This window comes from Hylaeus volcanicus, chromosome 8, assembly GCF_026283585.1.
Source record: "Hylaeus volcanicus isolate JK05 chromosome 8, UHH_iyHylVolc1.0_haploid, whole genome shotgun sequence".
Classification (NCBI taxonomy): domain Eukaryota; kingdom Metazoa; phylum Arthropoda; class Insecta; order Hymenoptera; family Colletidae; genus Hylaeus; species Hylaeus volcanicus.
This window is the reverse complement of record NC_071983.1, coordinates 9,652,194-9,677,109: the sequence shown is the minus strand read 5'-3', so window position 1 is coordinate 9,677,109 and position 24,916 is coordinate 9,652,194. Positions and strand designations below refer to the sequence as shown.

At 44.4% G+C, this 24,916-nt stretch overlaps 1 protein-coding gene across 3 annotated transcripts in view; it reads left to right on the top strand.

Annotated features, from left to right (window-relative positions):
* The first annotated feature begins 75 nt into the window (after window positions 1–75).
* Window positions 76–24,916, top strand: part of LOC128880933 (stress-activated protein kinase JNK) — a 127,620-nt gene continuing 102,779 nt past the window's right edge. For 2 of the 3 annotated variants that reach the window (XM_054131517.1, XM_054131513.1), the window contains exons 1-2: window positions 76–500; window positions 14,715–14,760. The gene's annotated coding sequence lies outside the window, so the exon portion shown is untranslated. The remainder of the gene's footprint in view (window positions 501–14,714; window positions 14,761–24,916) is intronic. The other variant, XM_054131518.1, reaches the window with a different exon arrangement.

Here is a 24,916-nt window from a genome sequence, read left to right as displayed (position 1 = left end):
CGACTGCCCTCTGTAGCGTTCCCTCGGAAATCACGTGGAAAAAGGAGCGAATTAGAGTCGCGCAGGGCCGCAGAGAGAAGCAAACAAGAGGAAACGAGTAGTCCGCCGACCGTCGGCAGACGGGTGTCGGACGTTGTCAGTGGTGGTCGACGGTGTTCGGTCAGTAGCGAATACGAGTGAGCGAGGCGAAGCTCGCTAGGTTTGAGGTTAGCTCGAGGGACAGCTGTCGGAGCGAGCGCAACCGAACTTGAGACTCTCGAGCCTGCGTCCTATCGCGTTTCGGGCTCCATGTTGCCGCTGGTGGAATGACGTCATCGAGTGTTGGTGCTTCGGCAGTGGGCTCCTTCCTCACCCGTTCTATCAAAGTTCTCCGATCATGTTTTCGTGATAAATTTTGAAGTTCATACTGGTGCGGCTGACGGTGAACTCGGTGAAGTCGGCGGTTCCCGGTCGCCGATACGCGCAACCGTGCTCGGCTGCCACGCATCTACCACTTGGAGGTGAGTACTCCAAATTATATAATGTCCCCCAGTCTTTTTTTCCCGTGAAACGCGAACCGACGGTCTCTCGGAACATCGATCCGCCAACTGACAGGTTAACCTCCGATCCGTCCGTTCGCTGTCCCTTATCGTCTCCGTTTCGCTCGTTCCTCGTTCCTTCCGTCCACGGAAACGTTCGCCTAGACGGTGTCTCTCGCGTTCTCGTCGATTTTTGCCCGTTTTTGTCCGCTTTCCCTCGTATCGTCGAGGAAAACCGTTCAATTCGTCGTGCCTATAACCTCTTATGGTGTCCCCGTCGCTAGCACGCATTGCCTTAAAGCGCATTACCAGTCGGCCGCGTTGCACGCGTTATTTTCGTGTCGGCCACTTGTTCGCGACCACCGATCGCTTACTCTCTAGCATCCGTCACCGGTGGCCTCCCTGTATTTCGAACATTCGGACCTAACCGGCAACGATTTACGTTACGGCGTACCTCGTCAATCTTCGCCGGTCGCGATCGATATCGAAAGCACTTCTATTTTACCCGAAGTGTCGTTAACCTTTCCATTCGTCGCCGTCGATCCGCGAAATCGGATGCTAACCTTTATTGGCCGACGGATATTTCATTGGCACGTTCGCGACTCGTGCCGTATTTATCTTTACCCGTGTTTATCGACGCGGTTTTCAACGTTCCATCGTCGTGGAATTACGACCGTACGGTCGAGCAGGTCGCGTGTATCGCGTATGCGAACGAAAACAAATACGGAATTTCGGAGTGGCACGCGGCACAGTTTTCGAACGACGGCTATCGAGTGGCTCGGTTTTCCTTCGTCTCGAAGGAACCTACTTTTTCTCCGAACCTTTCTACATTATTTCGGATAACCCTGTTTACCGAATTCTCGATGCACACCAATTTCCCAAACACCACCGTCCACCGCGTACGCGGTTTCGATGGAAACTGGGCGTGGCGTGCAAAAATTTCGTTGCGGCGTGTATTTTTACAAGCGTTCCTTCCCTCTGGTTCGTTATTTCGAAGCAGCATTCGCGATCGCTGGGTTCTCGTCGGGCACCGGTGCTCGAACCGCAAGGGGAAAATTTGCGCCGATGAATGCGGTGGCACGCTGCAAAATATACAGGGTGGCCTCGACGTGTTTGGCAAAAAAGCAGAATTATATTCTTCTTGGGAGAAACAAATGAATGTATGAAACGCGACAAATCGTATGATTTCTTTATAGAGAGCAAGTTGTTAAAATTGTATATTTATAGATCGAACCGATACTGTTATAATTTTAATTCTTCTTTCCTTTTCAATCTGGTATATTTCCCCTTATTTATTAAATAGTTTATTCTCAACTGTAGGAGAATATTTTTCATGTTTAGTAAAAAGGGCTTGAGGCTAAATTATATTTTTCTTGAGAGAAACAAATGAATTCTAAATATGTGACAAATATTATTTATTTATGATAGTGAACAAGTTTTGATCTGTTATTAGTTCAATACGATTTAGAATTTGTTAGAGCTTCATATGTTATACTATTACCAAATTATTGTATAAATACGAATTTCGCTTTCCCGAAAGACATCTTGCCTCGATCGTTTCTCTGCCTCGAATGGATCTTTAAGCCCGCGATGATCGTGTATGTACTCTCCGATCGTTTATGATGCTGAGGAGAAAGGGGAATCGTTCTACCGACGGCACGTGTCTTTCTTCGTCTCATCGTTTCGCACACGCACCATCCACTTGCGCGAGCCTACTTAAATCGTATATCGATATCTTTTTAGTGATTTCGTTGTCTCAGACCTCTAAATGCCCACGAATTGTTCGATCCATCCTTTAATGAGATTTCGATTCCAATTCCTATGAATCAACATTACTTTCTGCTTTACCATCCGCGTGACTATAAAGAGGAAACAAATGAGGAACCACGAAATAGTATCATTCCAAGTTTCTTCGGATAATTAGATGTTTGCCACGTGCTCGACGTTCGGACGGTTCGAGTGCCGGTCAAGTGCTCGAAAATTAAATTATTCGAACAGTCAGAGTCTCGGTATCGATTGCAATCCAGCGATATCTTGGTTCCTCCGCCTCTTGACTCCGACCTTAATTTATGGGCCGTGCCGTGCGGTGCCGTTGACGCGGAAGACTCGTTCGTGCAAGCTTTTCACCGTTGTCGCTTTTCACCCGGTGACGTTATTTATCGGCGCGCGTATATCCGTTCGCCGACACTGCTATCCGCGAAACTCGTCTCGCTATGGTATTACGATGCGATTTAGGGTTTCGATAACTCACCGACTCGTGCTCTGTTTCTCGTTACGTGTCGTTACGCTTAGCGTAGGCAGTCTCTTCGCGAACGCGAACTTTCGTTACGAACTTTGTCGAAACAACGTCTATCTTACTTAGGATTCGTTCTTATCAGGGGCCTCTATGTGGAAAGGTTAGTTACGAGATTTTGTATGTTCCCATGATAGATTCATAATTTGGTAATTTCGGTAGTATTGATAACTACGTAGCCAGAAAGTGGACGAGTTGTTCAAGTTTGTTAGACGTTAGCAATCCCTCTTGGCTGCAACTTATAACGATGGTCGAGGTAAGGAGAAACATGTAACTGTCCAGGTTCCTCCTTGGTAATTAAATATAGAAGTTGTGTTTCTATACAGTCGGGACTTTACTGTCTTACCTCGATCGTCATTCTAAGCTCTAGTTAAGATAATTGCTCGCGTCCATCGAGCAAACTCTATATGATGACCACTTACGTAGTTATCCATCGTCACCTTGAGCAACGAAAATACAAATATTTCTGTGACGCTAATAGGTTTGGGTGGGTTAAGCAATACTGGTTTCCGTAGTTGGATTTATATATACGGTAATGCTTATCTATCACAGCCTGCATTAGCCGTGACGCTATTAGTCGCTTGAGTAATCCGTTTAAAGTAATTGTATATTAATAAACTAAATGGAAACTGTACAATCCACGCCTAGAGCAGGATCTATCGGGTAAGCTCATTGTAAAGTTTACGTAGCAGATTCAGGACGAAGTATCATTTATTACTCACAAAAGGGTTTATTTTATTCACATACCGAATGTTCTGAAAATGTTTCGCGAGTTTTCTGTTCCTCGAGTTGATACGAAGCAAAACCGATTAACTCCGTGAACAAAAACTAGAGTTGGCCAGTTTGACTTCTGAAAGGCTGATTTCTCGGCGTTTCGTCGGGACCAGCCGACAGGCGAGCGATTAATTAATATTTCTCGTTTTGGTTGGCTGTCCCGATTCGCGAATCAAACTCGATAGACGGTTTGCACTCTACGAATTACTTCTCTACAATACGCTTCGTCGAGCACGAGACAATCGACCTTTTTATGTCCCGTTCTCGAGCATCGCGAGTTCGCCCCTCGCGTTCATTCTACACGCGGAAACGTTTTTCCATTATTCGAGTAAAATTATTAAATTCGTTATAATTAGTTGCTGGGTACATTATTTTCCATAAGTGAACGTGTACTATACTTTCGTTTAGCTCTGGAAGAAATGGTAGGATGAAATGGTAGCTCGTAAATTTACAAAAGTTCGTCACCTGTGAGTATACCTGTAGGATCCGGGTTCTCGTTTACTCCTATCTAAACGTGTACCTGTGTTCGCGTCTTTAATTTACGAGTTCGCTCTATCTCTTCCATCGTGTAAACTGCTTCGCGACAAACAGAGACGCGTGGCCGTAAAACGCTCGTCGGCGGTTTTATCGTTAAACGGCGTTAATGGGAGAATAATGCGCGATTCTCCGCGATCCCGTATTGCCAGACGATCGATTAGCTGCTACTCGTTGGTAGGTATTATCATTAGTGGCACAATCCGGCGATTTACCAATTCCACTCGATTTCTTCGTTTACTCTGCCAGAGTCTACTTGCGAATAATCTGGTTCGGTCGGAAAATTGATGGAGATACTTTTATTGGAGTAGATGAAGAATAGGATGCAAGACTGGTATAGCTGTTTACTTGATTAAACAGTTAGTTGCGAAATTTCGTTTGTTGTATCAATTGTACTTGTGTAAAAGAAAGAAAGGTAGATAAGGTTTGTCATCATCAGATGGCCGTTATCAAATTTTATTTTATTTGTATTTTAATTCACTTACGATTCGTATAATTTATCTTGTTTTCTTTTGTAAAGATTTTGGTCAAATTTCCATACACAAAATCATAGCCGAAATTCCAATTTTTATTCAAAGGCTAACGAATAAAAGATTGTGCATCTTTTATTCATTACCAGACATTCTTATGGAAATGCGAAATTTTCCTATCTCTGTAAAAACGAGCGCACAGCCATTCCGCAACGCGGACATCGCGAGGCGTTGACACAGAAATATTGTCACACGACGGGACGCGCTCGAATTTAAGGAAACGCGCGCGTACTTGAGCCGAAAAGCTTGACAACTCGAGTGCCACTTCGCATGGAGAAAAAAAGACGTCTGCTGGAACCGGACGATTAATTTCTTTTCTGACGCTCGCTGTGCAGCAGTTACGACCTTATCGTTGCAACTCGAAACTTCCGGAAAAGCCTTTTAAAACAATTTCACGGCCCGTTGACTTCTCGCCCGATACGTTTGCAACCGAGTCGCGGTTATCATAGGTGGGAAGCGTAAAACGATACTCCATGTTTTTGTTTGACCGTAGCCTGCTGCCATCTCGCGTTTTCGCGTTCCTCTGTATCGTGACCCCGCGGAACGGGGTCACGTATACACCTAGCCGCTTCCCTGACGTTTTGCTGCGTACGTAGACTATCGAAACGCGATTCCATTGGACTCGGTAACGAGCAACGTAATTAGCGACGTCGTTGATCGCCGGTTGGCCGGTGGAGGCTATCGTTCGGCGGAATCGATCGCGGGTTTAGTTTCGTTCGGCGGTCGAACGACACCTGGCGAGCCGCGAAGCGGCGACGCTTTTTGCGGTAGCGCGCGATCGACGTGTCCGTGGGGTGGTTGCGGTTGGAAAATATGCTCGGATGGTTCGAGAGTTATCCAGAGATTGTTCATTCTTGACCGAGAGACGAAACGGTCGGGAAAGTCAAGTTTCGCTCCGACGGGGTAGGTGGTGGCGCGAGGCGTGGCGGAGTATTGATCGTCGTTGCGATTTCCCTTCCTTCTCCACCCCCGACGAACGTCATCCAACGTTTCGAGCCCTCTCGCTCTGTCGGTCGACCCACCTTCTTCACCCTTCGGTTCGCCCCTCTGCTACCGCTATCGCTGCTACTTTCACCTCCGTACCCACCTTCGCTATTGCCACCGGCATTCACCCTTCGGTCCGGCCGACGAATCTGCGCCTGTGCTCTCTCGCCCCTGCTCTCTTCTCTCCTTTCCTCTCGTCTCTCTTGGCGACCACGCGGTCTTTTAACTTCTTGCATCCCCTTCGTTGGTCCCTTATTTTGCCCTCTTCTCGAAACTAGCATTGAGCCGGGTGTACGCTGTGCGACAAAACATTGTTATGTAGGGTAATTCCGGGGGAGACGTTGTCGTTTGAAAAGTTGACGATTTCTTACTGTATCCGATCAAAAGAAAAGTAAACGAACAATATTAACGTTTCAGTAAGAAATCTTCAGCTACAAATACAATTGTCAAAGAATGTATCTCCGAGGAAACTTAATTAACGAAGTTCTTGGTCGCCGGTGTAGAAATATGAAAGTAGATACGACGAAGAGGAATGTTAACAATGTAAGAGGATTTAATTTTGCGCATAAAACTGATATTTCTTTCAAAGTTCCACGTTGATGAAAGATTATAGTACGAGGATTGAAGTTGTATATATACAGGGTGTGGCGGGACGGGCGGTGATCCTGCACATGACAATAAACCGAAGAAGAAGAGTAGACATTTTTCATAAGAAGCTTACCTTAGGAGAAAAGCGAATTTAAAGTTGAGTCTAGTACGAGTGCACTATCTCCGTGATTCATATTTGGATTATTAGGTCAAACGACAAGTTCACGCCACTTATTGTTACTTTCTATTCAAATTAATATGTGGAACATCCGTGTAAGTGTTCTGAGAATTAATTTTTTATTAAATGCAAACACAATCATAGGATGAATTCATAGGAACTCCTTGGATGATTTAATAATAACCTAATCCAACGTCGCGATAATTGCTACCCATTGTTCGAGGTTATGAAAAAAATAAAAGGATTTGGGTATACCTTCCCTCTTTGACAACACCGTATCGCGCTTTTGCATCGGCCAATATCGACATGCTGTACAGTCTGTCCTCGAAATTGCTGGCATATCGGTCGACGCTTTTGCGTTTGTGCACGCATCTGCGATTCGTATCGGGCTCGTACGAATTTTTCATACACAAACGATGGAAATTCTCGTTTCAGGAGTCGGATCGAAAATCGATCTCCCTTTGACTATTTCGAATAGAATGCCCGCGCTCGTGGTCGAGTTCCAAACGACACGAACCATGGAGAACGGGGGTTGTTCGCCGATGGGCGCACGTTTCCGTAAAATATTTCACCCTGTTGTTCCGCAGCTTCGATAGCGAGTTTTCTCGTCAGTCGTCGGGTTTAATTAGCACGGGAGACTCTTTTGTGTTTCGCGGAGCCTCTGGCCGCGCTTCCTTTTTTCGATCGGTCTTCGTCCTCTGCCGGAAATTAAATACTTCCAGACGACTGCGCTCGTTCGCGTCTTGCGAAGGAAATCCCGCCTGACGAAAGGAATCCTGGAGGAAGGTTGACCTTTCCGCGTCTTAATAATACCGCCAGGGTTGCCAACGTTCTCTTTTCCGGAAGAGACAATCCCTCTTCAGCTCCTTTATCTTTGCTCCTTCTTTTGGCCCGGGATAAGATGTATCTCCTTAATGGTGACGTCCGTTGTTAACCGTTCGCCAAGGGTATTACCGTGTTTATGACAATGTACCATGTTTTTATGTATATCATAGTCGAATGATTTATGGCAGACTAGCTGCGCGCTGGTTTTACACATTATTATCCTTTTTGTTATTTCTCGAACGTAAAAAGCATTAAATTTTGCCTGTAATTGATTGCATACTCGCCCTCGTATAGAAGATTTTTCAGGCAGTTATGACAACAAAAATTGCAACGTGAATAAATTTCCACGTAGAAAATGATCGGTAAACTTTTACGGATGATATTTGCAATTCCACACCTAGTCTTCTGTAAACAATTTTATTACGCATTGAACATGATATGCGTAACGAAGGTTGATATTTGAATGGCTCCTTTTGTCATGTTCGACGCGGTTGGCAACCCTAACCAGAATCCGCACAATAGGGGGTGCGTTATCCGGTGGCTGACGCGCGACTAATACCCGTACATCGAGTCCGCGACTTTTCTGTACCGCCAGCGTTAACGTTTCCTCGATATTTTTCACCGTTCGAGCGAAACCGATGACTCACTCGACGCCAATTACGTGCCCGCCGGTTTCGAATATCTTGAAAGGAAAATGACGGGCCAAAAATCGAAAACCGCGAGTGGTCTTGGAAGCTCGGCTAATTGACACCCGACTAGCCTATTACGTTTTTCCTGCCAGCCGTGCCATTAAATTAAGTTTCGTCCCGGCGACGGAGATTTATGTGCGCTTGAAAGAAAGTACCGACGAGAAGGGACGACAGGGCGTTGGACACCCGATAGGGAGATAAAAATCCGGCTTACGGGAGAGATAATGCCCGTGGTATTCTTGCCGAAATAATGTATTCTGTCGGTAACTTTCTATCGTAGGTACGCAATGATTTATTCCTTTCGGGGCGTGTTTATTTTGGCCGAGGGAACAAGTCTGAAAACGTAAATCTGTAACGATTCGAATTACGTGGTCCTGGTCGAAAGGATCAACGCTAGACCTACCAAACTGGTCAGTTTTGGATTGTACATACATTGATACATTGTAGTATCATTCCTTATCTAGTCAGACACAGAGTAAGCGACACTTTGAAATATTGGATCAAAAAAACTATACATATATACAGTCAATCCCATAAATATGTATTCGTACCCTTTATGTCTGTATATAATTCAACAGTCTCCTTAAATGGACAGTAACATGATCCGGGATCAAACTTTTTTTTATTATTACCGTTTTTTGTTGTAAAACTGTTACCATCATATTCCTGGCATTTTTCTGATTAAAATGAGACCAAACACGACGTAATTCGCAACATATTTACTACATATTGTCTGACCGAAATAATCCCGGTGTTGGTCGCTCCGTCCTCTTCTTCGTTCGCTGTCCTTCTCGACACCTGAAGTTTGTTGGCAAAACATTAGAAGATACAGGAACGATTGAAAGAGGCATGCAAAATCGGAGACCCGAAACATTGCACTCGAGTGTTTTTATGTGTTTACACTTGACTCGAGTCGAGCGTTGAACGTAGAAAAGGACAGATAGTGAAAGGAGAAAGAGGTCCGAGAAAAAGAAAACACTCGACAGAAGCGTATCAATCGGTTCAGATTATATTACACCGGTGGTCGGGGCTACTACGGGCGAAACTACGGGCAAAAGAAATAAGAATGGGCTAGCAGCAGGGGGGGGGGGGGGTTGTGTCTCTGAAAGCCATACAGAGTGTCCCAGCCTAAGTAATACAGAGCTCTAACTCCAAAACTATCGGTCGAATGTAAAATTTCAAATATGGAAATTGCATGGTAAAATGGGGCTCATGTTTCAGCGAGAAGGAATTTTTGTTAACTTTGTTATTTAACGAGATATGATGGTCAAGTTTCGTTTTTCAAGTGAAACTATATATTTTTTTTTATATCATGCGATAGTACGTTTCAAGACGAATTCATTAAGCTTTAATGTATTTACCCGAATTTGATTAGTTTTCAAGCTATAACGCTTCAAAGTTTGCTAATTTTCAAGGAGAAAACTCGCGCGGTCTCATTGATGCAGTAAGCACCATGCGGTTCTTGAAATCGATACAGAGGGTCTCGTTTGGGATTCTAGGCCCAACGAAGGAAAATGAGAAGAATCCCGATATTCTGTATACAGATCGATAGTCTCCATGATGGATATAGTCGTCAAACATAACTGACTGGTTATGGGACGTCACGGCTGAGAGAGCAGTAGAAACGGAAAAGTAGAATAGGAAATTAATGGTCAGACACAGCGAAACCGAAGGGAACTCTTTTAAAGAATTTAACGCTCACCTCTCGTTTATGTCGCTTCTTTGCTCCATTAATTTCATGCTGAATGTCTCGCTGTATCGTCTCTATCTTTTTGTAAATTAATTACCGCATAATTACCATAATAACGATGATAGAACGCGTATAGGTAAAAATGTTTGTTTCTCCTCACCGCGGAAATTCAATTTCCATCATGGTTTCCTAAACGTTGGCCCCGCTTTCCAATGTTCGCGCTTGCGCCCGTGTCTCTTTGGAAATCTTTATCGCGAGCAATAGCACCGACCATTGCGCATTATTGCCTCCGGCGGAAGAGTCGAGTTCGGACCAGCCAGAATGTCTAATTAAACTTTTCCCTCGTGCTGGGTAAACAGTGGAAGCTCGCGCGAGTTTGGTCGTCGTAGTAATTTGCACTTCGCCGGAATAGAATGCAAATAACGTTTCGCGCTTGTTAAATTATTGCGAGACACGATTTAAGCTTATTTATCGATTCGATGCTCTCAATCGACCGGCAATTATTTCGACCTTACGAACCATGAATATCTCGAAGAAAAAAAGAACCCTCGAGCAATCGTAACAACTGCCATATTTGGACAGACTTTTCTCGCCTTGTAATGTTACTTAACTGATGGGAACCTTGTTTGTGTTGAGTTACTTTCAGAATTTATTGCTTAATATGAGGTTGTTACAAAAGTTTCTTTCACAACTCGCACTCAGCTCTCTCATCTGGCGGTGTTAATATAGTTTCTTCAGTCGTTAGGAACAAATTGTTAACGTTTCACTGGGATGGTCTACCTCGTGCTCCGTACTCTCCAGCTGTTTTGCCCCAAGTGATTATTATATATTTCTTTCGTCAGCAAATTCTCTTCATACAAAGGTATTTGGAATCTTATTTTGCTATCAAACCACGAACTGTTGGGACAACCTTGTAATTGGTTTTTTAACCCTTTGCTGCCCTATGTTGAGTAGGACTCGACAGAATTGTACTAGAATCAGAAAATCTGGACTGCAAAGGATTAAGTATCCATGGAAATTGAGTGAAATGTAAACAATCCCACGCGAATGTCTCGAATAGCTAGATTTATAAATGTAGTGTTTTCTCGCTGGGAGGAACGTTATCATGGGAATCTAATTGTAAAACTTGTTTCAGCCGTCGCGGAAGTAGCCGGAAGATCCCAAAGAAATCTCGTTCGCGGTGTAGGGACGTTTGTCGTCAAGTTTCGCGTATTAAATTTGCCAGTAGCTGGCACGGTCCGCACTTTGTCGCTTTAACGCTTCGAGATTCCGCCCACGATTCCCATAAAAATTTCACGCCCGCTACCTTCGAGAGATTTCGCGTTTCTTTCTATATATTTCCGCCTAGTTTTTACGGCAGACTTCTTCCGCGCTTCCGTCTTTACACGCGCGTTTGCCAGGGACAGAAACTTGCTCGATTAGTTGTACGTACAACTGTTCCCGTGATGGGATGGTGAACAAAAATTTATCTATTCACTTGTTACGATAGACAATGCGTAGGTAACAAGGTTGTTACTCATTTTGTAATGACAGAAAAGTCGCAGGTCCTACTTGAACCTGTTAACAGAATATTTCAGAGGTTCGATGTAATCCCGCGAGATTAGACATCCTAAAAATAATATCCTTACATTTGTTTTGTTAAAATAGATAGTGGAATATTGTAATCGGTAGTTCTTCAGAGTTAACACAGGAATTCTATTGATTCGGTGGAACGACCTATCCATTGGAATATTAAATTATCAAATAATTCCAGCTTCAACCACAATAAACAGACCCCAGAGTTTCGTGGCCTGGCAAGTTACAAACGTCATGTTCCTTCGATGTTTTATTATTATTCATACTACGAACCTGTTCAGCGAAATTTGTCGGTTTACGAAGCGAGTTCGCGTTACTCGGTGCACCCGTGTGATCGGAATTGCTAATTCTCGAACCTCGTCATATTGGAAATTCCCGGTGCGTGTCGGTATCTTGCGGAAAACTTCAACGATACGACGGCATCGATGAGGGTTCCCCACTCCAGACAACGTTAAACTTTTATTTACTTGCCCGGGTATCGCCGATCTTCGTAGGTGTTCTCATTAATAATTAATTGGAAACCTTCGCGGAAACTGGACTCCATTGAGCGATGCGTTATTATTATTGGATTATTTTTTGATGTTTTTTGTACTAGTATGGTCGAGAGCTGTTAACCCTTCTTGGCACTGCGAGGATTAATAAGAACAAGGATGAGAAGTAGGCCAGTACGAAATTGAACGTCCAGGTTTTCGATGAATTCATAGATTAACGGATGCAATGTACGCCGTTATGAAACACCAACTAATATCATTGTTTAATTTACAAAAGCAAGCGTGGATCTCGTGATTCAATTAATCGCATTCTTCCCTCGTCGGTAATTATACGAATAATTTAGATTTCCATGATTCGTGCTAAAGTTTAAATTGGGCATCCAATTTGGAAGTTCAGTTAAATTTATTGGATTATGGGAATTAATCCTCGCGCAAGAGCTTCACGCGTTAATTACTGAAACGAACAGTTAAATACTGCGATTCGTTAACAGCGGAATGTCGTTTTAGCAACAAAGTCGCTATGAAAGATTCGGGTGCTCGTAACCGATACCCGATTGCAACGGAAGCAGTAGCGATCGTTGGTCCCGATCTTCCGTTAATCGTGTCAGTTTTATCATCATCGATCCTTCGCTTCCGTTCCGCAGAGCCTGGTTTACTTGGGTTCTCGGACAGGAAATTAACTGCTGCTTCCTTCCGTTTCTCTTTCGCCCTTACGCTGTTCCTCACACTGACGGAGTGTCGTTTACCAAGCCATACGTCGAACGATTGTTCGAATCGCTGCTGCATCTGTCGTTGGACGACCCGAACGTGCTTCCGATTGGCCGTGTAAAGTGCACCGAGCACGGATTAAACTCGTTCGATCCATAAAAGTCTGTAAAACGGACAGGCGTCAGGGTGGAAGGTAAAGAGGAGCGAACTGCCGGGCTCGCTCGTCTTTTGCTTTTATTGCCGAAGAAGCCTTCGGAGATCTATTCAACGTTTTCCGTCGCCCGAGCTCACCGACCCCTGACATTCTTCTCATTTATTCATTACGCATCGCGCGAGGAACTGGAAACATGCCCTATAAAGATTGCGCTCGAACAAGGACTATCGCAGCCGTTTCTTTAACTTCCCGCGAAGATGATTGGGCTAGTCTCTTCGATAATGACTGTCGATAGGACATGAAGAAGATTATATATTGGGGGGCCCAGAAAGTAATGTCTTTTCTGCGAATGTCAATACTTGCTTATTATCACTGTGTACCAATTGATTTTTATCGATCAGGTATTGAAAATTTGCACACTAGATGTCAAAAGATTGTTGATAACGAGGACGATTACATAACTGATTAAAAATAAAAATACATTATAAATTTATTCGTTCGAATTCAATGTAAAAGAAACGAAATTACTTTCTGGTACTCCTAATATTACAATTTTAAGGCACTGGAATAAAGGAACTTCATCTGTTTCGCGTGTGTGTATTCCACATTGAATTTATTATCAGCGCGATAGATTAAAAAATATTCAACCATACCCTAAAATCCAGCCAAGAATGTCTGTTTTCCGCAAAAATCTCGTAGATTCGCGAACCAGGTCCCGGGCGTAAATTCGCATTTCGTGGTTGGCCGGAGGCGATGAAACTGCCCTGCGGAATTGTCTTCTGGTACACTTTACTTTATCGGTCGAAGAGTCGTAACATTCGTGAGAGAGTAGACGGACTAGTCGGTATATTTCTCGCCCCTTTCGACGAAGAATCGTGCCGTGTATTCTCCGAGGCGAGCGTGTGTGCCCGGCGCAAAGACGCTTGCCAGTGTGTTGGCTTGCGCACTCGGGAGTAACAGGAGAGTCCTTGACGCGCGCCAATCTAAATAATTATTGTGAACCGGATAGCCCCGTTCGCTCCTCGCTGTGCGAAAGGGTGCTTTTCCTTCCCTCGAACCCGCTCCTACTTCGGATTGGAGCGTGACTCGTCGATTCTGGATCAAGGAGCTCACGCTACCGCGGACAGAAGTGGACTTTTATCAGTTCAGTTCTTTATTTTAATAAGAACTCGTAGGTCGACTCAATCTATTACACTTTTCACATTTGAAATTTCACCTGGATGACAGTTTCGAATAAAAGATGAACGCGAAGACCGAAAGTAGCTGTACTAAAAACGAGCATGTTTATCAAGTTCAAGTCATCCTGCATCGAATAGCAGAATTACATTTAACTCCAAAAATATTTTACTTCTTCGTCTATTGTTTTATTTACGTGTCTAGAGGCATGATCGCGTCAAGCTATCGTAATATCTTAATCTCGAGACGCTGGATAATTAACCCGCCGGGGAAGCACGGAGGAAATCATCTCCGTGCTGTCAGCCTTCCTTAATCGCGTCGCCTTATCGATACGCCCTGTCGTCGTTTACCCGCTAAATCTATACGCGGTGTCTTAAAGGCGATATCCAGGTCTTCGGGCGCGTCGAGTCCTCGGATTCTTCCAAACGAAGTCGGTTGGCTGGCGTAAAGTTGGCCTAAGGTAGGACGATCCGATGAAAATTGTCGATCGATGCTGGGCGTGTTAGGCGCGATTCGTCGATTTCTGGCTCGGTGTGGGACGTCTGTTTCAATTAGTGGATGCATCGGGACGACATCGGAGAAGGGCACCGGCGAGACTATACATGGAAAGGACTCTCTCGAACCACTTGTCTCCCCATGGAGTAGCTCGTCGCAACCCCCTGTAACGACCGAAGAAAACCGCGCTCACGAAAACAACATCCCCCGTTTCTGTAGGGGATGCACCGTGGGGATATACCAAGGGGGGTTGAAACGCGGGGTAAATCCTGCCAGTCAGGAAACAAACGGGAATCTTCGCTCGATGTACGTCTACTCGATGGAAGGGTGACGAAGGTCCAGGAGTACCCTTCCTTCGTTTTTCTCCACAGAGAAAACCAAAGCGTCCCCCCTTCCTTTTCTCTCTCTTTCTCTCTCGCTCCTTGCCTGTGCCACAATTATATGATTTCAGCGCTCGTGCGCCTCGAGTGTCTCGTTAATTATATTGTTTCGCCTTGACTTTTTCATTGCAGAGATCAGCGGCGAGGGACATGGATCTGTTCGTGGCTTCCTGAATCGGTGAGTGCTCGTAACCCCCTTTTTCTTTACAATCTCAGGAAATCGTTGGGTCGTTAAGTCAGACGTATTGTTCGGCGAAAATCGCGCGATATCGTCCCTCCTTAGGGACTCGGAAAGGGTATTTTGATCATTTTAATGTGGACAGTGTTATCTTTATCCTTATCTTCCGGCACTTGTCAGACGGTAGTGTCTCTCCGACTGTAATCAAGACTTTATCGTCTTTGACACAAGGTGGGAAGTCTGCTGGTAACTTCTTGCTCCTTTCACCCATTTTCCGCTGCGCATAAAAAATTGGTTAATTGTAAATTAATCAAGGAAGTTACCGTAGCTAATGAATGTTGCCATTCATTTTTCCTTCTCCGAGCACGAAGAAGTTTATAATCAAATTACACGGGCCGCTGTCGGCAGCTGCTATGATTAATTGAACGCCAGCTTAAGGTATCGTCGTTGGTCGTCTAATTAACGAAGCTCGTCCGAAACTCGATAAAAATCAAAAAAACCCGGCAGAGTCGAATAAATAAATAAACGAATGAGAAATAAATGTACGATCTCTGCGAGATGAAGCGCGATAGGCGAGGAAGTCCAGGTATGATGTCGGAAAGTCGCAAGAAAATTTCTTGGCGGGTTTCCTGCGAAACGCGCATGCGAACCATGATCCCTCTAATCGTGAGAAAATGTATCGTAACGAGGACGGACCATTAGCCGGGGTTTCTTTGATAGCGAGGTTGAGTCGCGCAGGCGCATGCGCAACACTCGGTGTTGTAAACGTAATGGGGATGGTTATGGATTTTCGGGCTCTGCGACCTTCGCGTGTCGCATCCCACGCTTTTCCCGCTCCGGACATCGTCCTTTGTGCGCTCCGCGTACACCTCCACGGGGAATTATTTTTCGAAGTGGTTCGTGACCTTTTCGAACGCTGCGTATTCTCTTTTCAAAAAAATCACCCGATCTTTCGTAGCTTTACATCGTTTCACGCGGGTACCAGACCTTGACTCGCACGGTTAATAGTTATAGAAACGTGGTGGTCACTGTAGTTAAACTAAGCGATGTTGACGTTTATGCAAATTCGTATTGTCACGCGCACAGAAAAAGAATCGATACTTCGATGAAAGTATGACTTACATCGGACCATCCCTAGGTGAGAATCACCAATTTTGACGAAACTTAGTAGTTTTGCAGAATTTATGAGAACTCCAAAACTGCTAAGTTTCGTCAAAATTGCTGATTCTCACCTAGGAACGGTCCTTGTTACCTTCTAAACAGAATAATATCGCTGTTGGTATTTTCCATAGTTGCGTACATTCTCGTAGACTTACCCATATTTCGACTTACCATAAATGCATAAACATTCACAAACTGTTGAATATGTAATAGTCGGAGAAGAACACATGTGGAGATAGTTACATAAACACCACAAGATTTCTGACGATTGAAAGCTTAAATTCTATCCGAGTGGGTGCCAAAGATTTTCTCCACGATCATCCTTTACAATGGTTTTAATTTCCTCTTGAACGTGACTTGTCCATCTCACGATTTCATTCGCCCGTTCGCTTCCTTCCGCGACTAACCTCGGACGGACAATAAATACATATTTGATCAAAGGAGAGAAGCAGCTCGGCTTTAATACCCGCGTTTCATCGCGTGACCGAGTACAATCCTACCGCGAGAAGTAACGGTTATTCCCGCCGGGAAATGTCACCGACTTTCGAGCTTTACCTTCGATAGGAGCTGTTCAATCGAGTTCGTTATCTTTTTTACGAATTCTGTCGCTTGATGCCGTTCGAAGCAATAATTACAACGTTCCAGGGCTCGAGAGATTCTGGAAACATTTTTAACGACGCTACGCATGTTACGTTCTCGAACATTCATACTAATTTGGCATGGCACTATGCTTTCGAATATCGCAGTCGTTAATTAATGTAATTGGACTGTAGCTCTTTACTTTTGCTTGAGCAGATTTCTGCGACGGAATAATTATGCTCGAGTTCCCTCTAGACGTCATCCAGGGCAGGGGGATTAATTAAAAATTAGCCACAGCGACTAAAACATTTATATATAAATGTATAAACTGTTCGGTGCACGAATCGATTAACTCCACTTTTTAAAAAATCTTGAATTTAAGTGTCAACTTGTTATAGTCATAACTTTTTATACTTGTAATAACTTTCCTGAATGATAAAGATTAACACCGTTAAACGACACAATTCTTTTGGACACTGAATAGCAAATAATTTATTTCAGAGGCCATTTCATTGCATTCCTCAACTTTTTGCTTCACGAAGTTAATCGATTTACGCAATGAACGGCTCGCGTATATGCACACGCCCTGATGAAAACGGGTAAAAATTACTATCATCATCGGGGGCCTCTTGTGAACGTCTCGACTACAAATTTTCCGAGAAACTTCAAGTGCGATACACGCGATCTACTTCGATGATGACAGTAATAAATTTTTGTTGCGATGGATTCACGCGTCGTACGCGAGAGGGTAGAAAGCCATTCTGCATTTGCTGAACCTTTTTTTTTAAATCAATTTGCTTTGCATCACGATACATCCACACAAGCTCATTGGCACCCTTAACTCTTTGCAGTCCAGATTTTCTGATTTCGTTACAGTTCTGTCGAGTCTTGCTCGACATAGGTCAGCAAAGGGTTAAATTCTGTTATCCGTATTTTAACTCCGCTACGTTTCCTCGGTAAAAAATTACCCGCGATCCTGAATCGAAGGTGTCACGAATCGATACGAAGTCCTTGGAAGCGTTTGTCGAAAGGGGTTGAAGTGGAAACGGCAAGCTGGGTAGTTTCAGGCATCAGGTGAGCAAGAATATTCGAAAAGTTAGTCTGCGGAATGAAAGGAGAGATTAGGAGGAAGTAATAGATATACCATTCGTTGAGAGTATTTAGTAAATCATCAACGTCGCTGTTAATACATAGGTTCCTATAGGTACATACAGGAATTGAAAAGCCTTCGAATAGGCTCCCGATAGATACGCGTTAACAATACCTAAATATCAACGAACAAAACCATAGGAGCAGGACAGTAAACCATATCCGCGTTCTAATGATGATTGGATCCAAAGCGTAGCTCCGATATCGGCACAAAGATATGCAGTCGGTTGGTCTGATCGCAACCGCGGCTCGATCACTGCTGGCTGGCCGACAATGGCGTAGCGAGCGGTGCGCGTTCGGTGTAATTGCGGCCACGTGTCTATAGGTTGTAACGTTCTAAGTGCATAGGCACGACACGACTAGTGTCGTGATTACAGCGATACCGACGGCGTGTATCTATAACTGGCGGCTAGGTAGGTTGGTAGGTACGTAGGTAGGTAGGTAGGTAGGTAGGTAGGTAGATAGGTAGGTAGGTAGGTAGGTAGGTAGGTTGGTAGGTTGGTAGGTAGGTAGGTAGGAGTAGCAGCCGAGGATAATCTCGTGGTAGCTAGGCTGCGGTACTCTGCGGTACTGGAAGCCGCCATCTTGCTTTATCGATTTCAACCCCTACCCACGACTTCCACTCTCGGGCCGCCGATTCCCTCGTGTTTCTTTTCTGCCTTCTCCTTTGTTCCCTGTTCGCGGCTTCTTTCCTTCGTTCGCTTTCTAGTCCAGTCGCTATAGACCGAAACACACGGCGCACACACGATAAGCTCGTGCGTTACCAATTGCTATTATAGATCGAACGTTAATTTACCAGCCCGCCGAGAGCTCGACGGACAGGACACGGCATCGCATGAAGTGGTTAATTAACGTCGACGATTCATTACTGCGAAATTCCCCGGATTTTGTACGCGCGCGATTTCACTGGAAAACAATATTTCGAATTATCGTCCAACCGATTTATCGACAGATTTGACACGCGTCGAGTGCCTCGAAACAACAAAGTTAAACCGAAATTGACGTCTGCCCGGAATTTCGGGGGACAGACCGCGACGAGAATTCAGGCTGATAGCAGGATGTCTGTTGACATCGTCGCATTCAGTCGGTAGATAGGTCCTTTGTTTTAAATAAATTCCGAAGAGAATGAGAAAGAAAATCGATCTATCTTCTCTGATAAAGGATAAACAAAATGAAACCTTGGTTCTTTCATCTTCGGCTGTACTGTATTCACCATCGCACTTTTTGCTTCTGTTTTCTAGTTTCGTTGAGTAATCACACGCGTAGATAACAACCGTGGCGCAATCGTCTTGGTCGATTTTACGAGACAGTTCCTTTTCGAAATTAACTGCAAACGACCGTCAACTGCTATACAGAGGGAGTAGATGGGTAAGAATTGAGGTTGGTGCCGCACCAAGGGAGTGTTTATTAATTAATGAAGCGCGCGATGCATGACTTGAATCGCAAACAACTCGCCGCGACGACCCTCCGATGGCTACCAGATTCGCAGTCACGCAATGGAGACGTTATAGGTGCGTTTAGGAATATACGAATCTCGTGGCTAGCGCGAGAAACGGGAATTCTGACGGTAGGAAATCCTCAGCCATGGACAGGGCTACAAATTACCGTGGAAGATCTTCGAACGAAGCGTTCGCTCGACGTTAATCCTTTCGTTTTATCGCGTCGGATATCGTCCGTTCAGCTGACGTGACGTAACGAGCACACCACTTGATCTATTAGACACGGTGCAGGGTAAAACTGGGTCGAATTTTCGATATTAATATTCTTTTTTCGTCCTCGATCGCAAATTTTTGCTCGCGATTCCAACGTAGACTCTGAAAGTGATTCTGAAAGAGTTGTAAAGAAATACTAAGATCGAGTTTAAGACTATTAAGAAGTCGTTTAAGACTGTAAAATTACCCCAGGATGCAAGGTTGTTTGCCTTTTATTCGTTACTCGTCCTTTCTCGTCTAGATGAGAATTTCTCGTCCGCCTCTGGCGCAGACATTCGTTTTAATTCTGCCTGGTAAATCGGGAGAGGACAGAAGCTGAGGTTCTCGCTCGGTAAATGCAGCATAAATTGAGCTCGACCGGACTCGAGTTTCCCTCGGTAAGCTTCTTATTGTTAGTCTAGCGCGGTTGGGCATGGGTGCGGTCGCGGGTTTTCGGCCGCAGTGGTTTGGGGTTTCGAACCAAGGGTTGGAGCGTCCTTTCGAGCTCAGACAACGGTTATCTACCGCGGTAATTTCGCGGTACGTATCAATTCGGTGATTGGTCCGAGATTGAGATCACGTCGGGTCGAGGCGTGATTTCCATGAAGTTACTAGAAATAATTGTTTTCACACTGAACGATTAGGGTACGAATTCAAATTCAAACAAGTATTCTCAGTAGAACTACAATGAATGTGAATATTAACTAAGGGTTTGATTCTGTTAAAATCTGTAATCAAGTTCTGTAATCTGTGATCAAGTTCTGATTCGAACTCAATGATTCCGATTCTTCCTAGTCAAACTAAGCCAAGCATAAATATTGACAAGTGTTGAAAACAGCGATGTCGAATTAAAATTAACCGATCTTAAGCGATCTCGCGCTCGGATGTTGTCGCATGGTCCACCGACCGCTTGCATACTTCATCGACACGCGTGTCTAGCGCAGACAATCAGGCATCAAGCGTTCCGTTGTAACTCGGTACGTACGAATTGCGAGCAGTAGGAATCGGATACACGCGAGTCTTGAAGCGTTTCCATCGAGAACAGCAGTCTTCTATTTGCTCAACCATCCGTAACGTGGATTTTGAAAGCTCCTCTGAAGCGTGCGCGAGAATCTCGATTCTGTGGGTGCAGTGCTTAGACCGGTGGGGCCTGGAAGCGACTACACAGAGCACGAGAAAGAGTTGACATATGCCAAGCCGGCCAAAGGAGGCACGAGGAATGGCCTGGCGTTCCTCCTGCTACTCGGAGAATAACGCGAGTCGACGTCAGGAATCGTTAGCAACGGTATGCAGCCGCGATAATAAACAGTATCTCCTTCGAGACGGTACTTGGAAGTACTGGCAGCCCTCGCGCCCATAATAAACGGCAGGTAGCCATAATGAACGTCTGCGCAACATCCTAGGTAAATTAGAAATAGGCTATTAGGTTCAAATTCGGAAACTGTTTGCGCAAAGTGGACAACTGTGGAAACAAGGCATTCTTGCTCCATGATAATACCAGGCCCCTCGAGAAAATTAAACGGAGCACAATAAGATTTCCACTCGCGTTGTTCTATACAATACAAACTTTTTGAAACGATTTGTAAACGCTGAAGGTTGAAAATTCATTGATAATTGCATTGGAAAATGAACAGAACGATTCTGCTCGAGCATCGAGATTGTTCCTGGTGCTCCAAGACGTTGGTCATTAATGTTCCAGAACCGTCGAACGGTCGGAATATTCGTGTATACAGTTTCGCGTGCATACCGGCTGCGTTCTGAATATTTGAACAGTAACTAGGGACTGGGAAGAGAGCCGTGTTAGAGCAGCGCGTCGTTGTCACAGCTGTCGGGCGTAATTTCCAGACTGACGCGAGTTTAACTTGCTAATTCGACAGACGCGTGAGCGTTGCGCCGAAAATGTCGGCCGAAATGATGTTCCCATTATTTCGACCGATTCTCGCCTCTCTGTTTAAGGAGGGATCTGGAAATGGCAGGGAGACAACATCGGGAAAACGATTCAGGTTGAACACGGCTTTTGGTGAAAAAAGGAAAATGAAGTCCAATACATTGAATTTACAATATACTTTTACATTGAATTCAAATAAATACATTCTTAGTAAGTTTCTATTTTTAAGCAATTATGTAATCAACCTCGTTATTAACAGCCCTTTGCCATCTAGTATGCAAATGTTCAATTCAAGATCGATAAAAATCAATGAGCTGATGAATGATAAATAAGTATCGAGACTTCTTCACCTAGAGATGAAATGAAATTCATGCTAGAACGGTTCAGAGTCAAACGCGCCGGTTAACTACAATTATTTTTCTCGCGGAGGAGACAACGCTAGCGCGGAAACGAGCAAAAGGAGAGGCGAGTTTCCTTTCGTAAAAGTAGGAAACCTCATTTAGTTGAATGGTCGTGAGAGCGAGTCGTGGGCGTTCGATGTCTCTCGTTTAAGAACACGCTTTCAACCTATTTCGTCCGATCCTGGCGCGAGTTACCGCTCTTGAAACGTTCGCGCCTTAACGAGCCGGTCGTTTGCCGGTGCATGAAAAACTCACGTTCCAGGAAATTCGTGGCCGAAAAGAATGCGGTCCGATCTCTTCGGATTCGAGTTAGGAAACATTCTGATCGAGCTGACTTTTTGCGCATACGTCACCCGGGTCGTTGTAAATAATCCGTAGAAAGTTCCATAGGCGACCTGGTACGAGCAACTATTTCCGACAGGTGTGAAAAATCAGTTCTTCGGGCATGTTTTGTAAACTATGTTCAATCTTTTATTATACATCTACGAAAGACTGATCCTTCCCACATATAGATTGTAATCGATTACCTGCAATAAATTACCCTATAATTATTTTCCATCCCAATTTTTACTTCCCATCGCTTGTAACGACTCCATCAAAGTATAATATAATATATAAAAATATCAGCTTAATAACAACGTGTTCGCAACGTTAACTGTATTTTAATCTCGAGTGAGTGGGCTAACGTTTCGTTAAACATAGATGAATCGACTCGCCTGCAGAACTCATGTCGTTAAACTCGTTTAGATTTTAGCTGATTAATCGCGTAGGCTGGTTGTTCACCGTCTCAGCGCATCATCCGAGGACGTGTGACGTATGTTCGACCCCTTTCGCACAGAAGGGTGAAAACTCGCTTCAAAGGAGTTATTTTAGGAACAGGAAGGTGGCTGGCCGGCCGCACATCCGTGCGCGCGCGCGTCCGACCGTCACTGCTTCCTCCCTCTGCTTCGACGCCCGTCTCTTGGTATCCCTGCGCGAATCTATAGGGTTGTGATGGATACGTTAGTGTCGTTTTATTTTGAACAGTAATCTTTTCTAAGGGGAAAGGTCAAACGGTAGAAGAAGAGTATAAGAAATTCCGAGCCTCCCCGTAGTAGGTGCAATGCGCCAAGGGATTGTTTTGCGACAGAGCGTCTTTTTTAGTAGTAGATTTATCTCGTCTCGTGCGCATCACTAAATATTTATGGGACTGACTGTATGTGTATATGCATATATACAGAGATCGATATAGTCTCCATGACGGATATAGTCGTCAAACACAACTGACTGGTTATGGGACGTCACGGCTGAGAAAGCAGTAGAAACGGAAAAGTAGAATAGGAAATTAATCATCAGACACAACGAAACCGAATGGATCTCTTTCAAAGTGTTTAACGTTAACCTCTCGTTTATATCGCTTCTTTGCTCCATTAATTTCGTCCTGAATGTCTCACTGTAACTCATTGTGTCTATATCTTTTTTAAATTAATTACCGCATTATTACAATAATAACGATGATAGAACGCGTACAGGCAAAAATGTCTTTCTCCGCGTTTTTTCCATATGCGTCAAAAGAAGCGTTTCATTTCAATGAATATTGAAGCGTCTGAAATGTTTGTTTTTATTAACCCTTTGTACTCGAGAGGTGCAAAGGGTCACCATAAGGTTCGAAGCAGCAAATCAACCAGCAATAATGTTCGTTTAGGTTTAATTTCTCTGAAACTCGAAGTGTAAATAAAATGATCGTCGGTGTAACAAAGGTGACCTAATTCTCAATTCTCGAATTAGAGATCTCATTTTCGAACTCGATCTAAGCTCAGCAGTCGTGTACCAAAAAAAAATGGTCTCGAGTGCCAAGTTAACCCTAAGTATCTCGAATCCAAAATTTCTCACCCTAAAACCAGACAAAACCTAGGATAGATATCGGAGAGGGAAAATAGGGCGATTAACGGATGGTCGAGCAATTATTCTGGCGAAAATAAATCTGCCTGAACCCAATGAAATCCACTGCGTGATGCGCGCGAATTCTTTCCGGAGAAATGGAAGCATCGACGACATTTGGCACGCGGGAATTCGCGGTGATGCCGCAAATGGATTTCCATAAAGTCGGGGGACGCAAGGACGTCGACGCAAATATAAACGGATCGATGGAGTGCGGGCGAAGCGGGCCAACGCATCATCGATCCTAGTAAATCGCGGATCAGCCCTTTTTCGTTTCATCCACTATACTTCTCCGTTTTCACGTGGAGTATAAGTCGTAGCGCGTAAATCCGTCGATCTTGGAACGATAGTTTAGACTTGCGTTTACATTTGGAGCAAGAGAGTTTATACATACGAGACTTTTGTCGTTTCTTGAATCTTTTGGAAACTTCTGATTGGTAAATTTTGTTATGTACCAACTCAGGCGCCTATTACGATGTACGCACATCGTTGGAAACAGGTGAACCCTTTGCAATCGAAGCTAGTTTGTTGCAGAATGTGCTAATAAGAGGAATCACGTTATATTAAAGGATGTAGCATAGAAGGCATGTAATCTCTTGTAATGCTACTTTCATTTGTTTGTTCGTGCTACATGTGTGGAAACCTCCAAGAAAGTGCCTTTGAAAATGTTGTGCTTTAGAGAATTGATCTTATCTGATCTCTACCGAAGTTCTCTGGACTTGCAAGGTCCCGTCCTCAGAGGGGACATCCGAGTGCAGAGGGTCAACGCTAAACCTACCGACATTTATTTCTGTCTATTTCTACAATGGTCGATCAAATGGCTGGTCTTAAAGCCGCGCTTTTCAATTGCACGCAAAACGGTCATTTGGCCGATCGTGGTAGATTTAGCGTTAATGAAAAGTTCTGCAAGCGCTCCTTCGCTATCTTTCGCTGTGCGTGAACGTTGGTTTAACCGTTCTCTGCGAATCGTGACTTCCGCGATGAAAAACCGTTTGAACCGCGAGTTCAAAGGCGACGCCGCTGGCGTTGGCGGCTTCGATGATGCTTTTCGCGATTTCCGCGGAACTTATCGCCGCTTACGCTTAATTAACTTTAATTGCGTAATCCGCGGCAGTCGAGGATTACTCTTTCGCAGAGATTAAGAGGACCGAGATTAACCCAGACCGGTGGAGTCTGGCATCTGGCACGTGTCTCGACCGCATTCTCGTAAATATGTTTGCTCGTTTATGCACTACCTTACTCCGACTCTCGCTCTCTCGCCTTCGGGACGGCATGCTGCTCGCTAAGCCGATTACACGAGAGAAAGAGAGAGAGAGAGAGAGAGAGAGAGAGAGAGAGAGAGAGAGAGAGAGAGAGAGAGAGAGAGA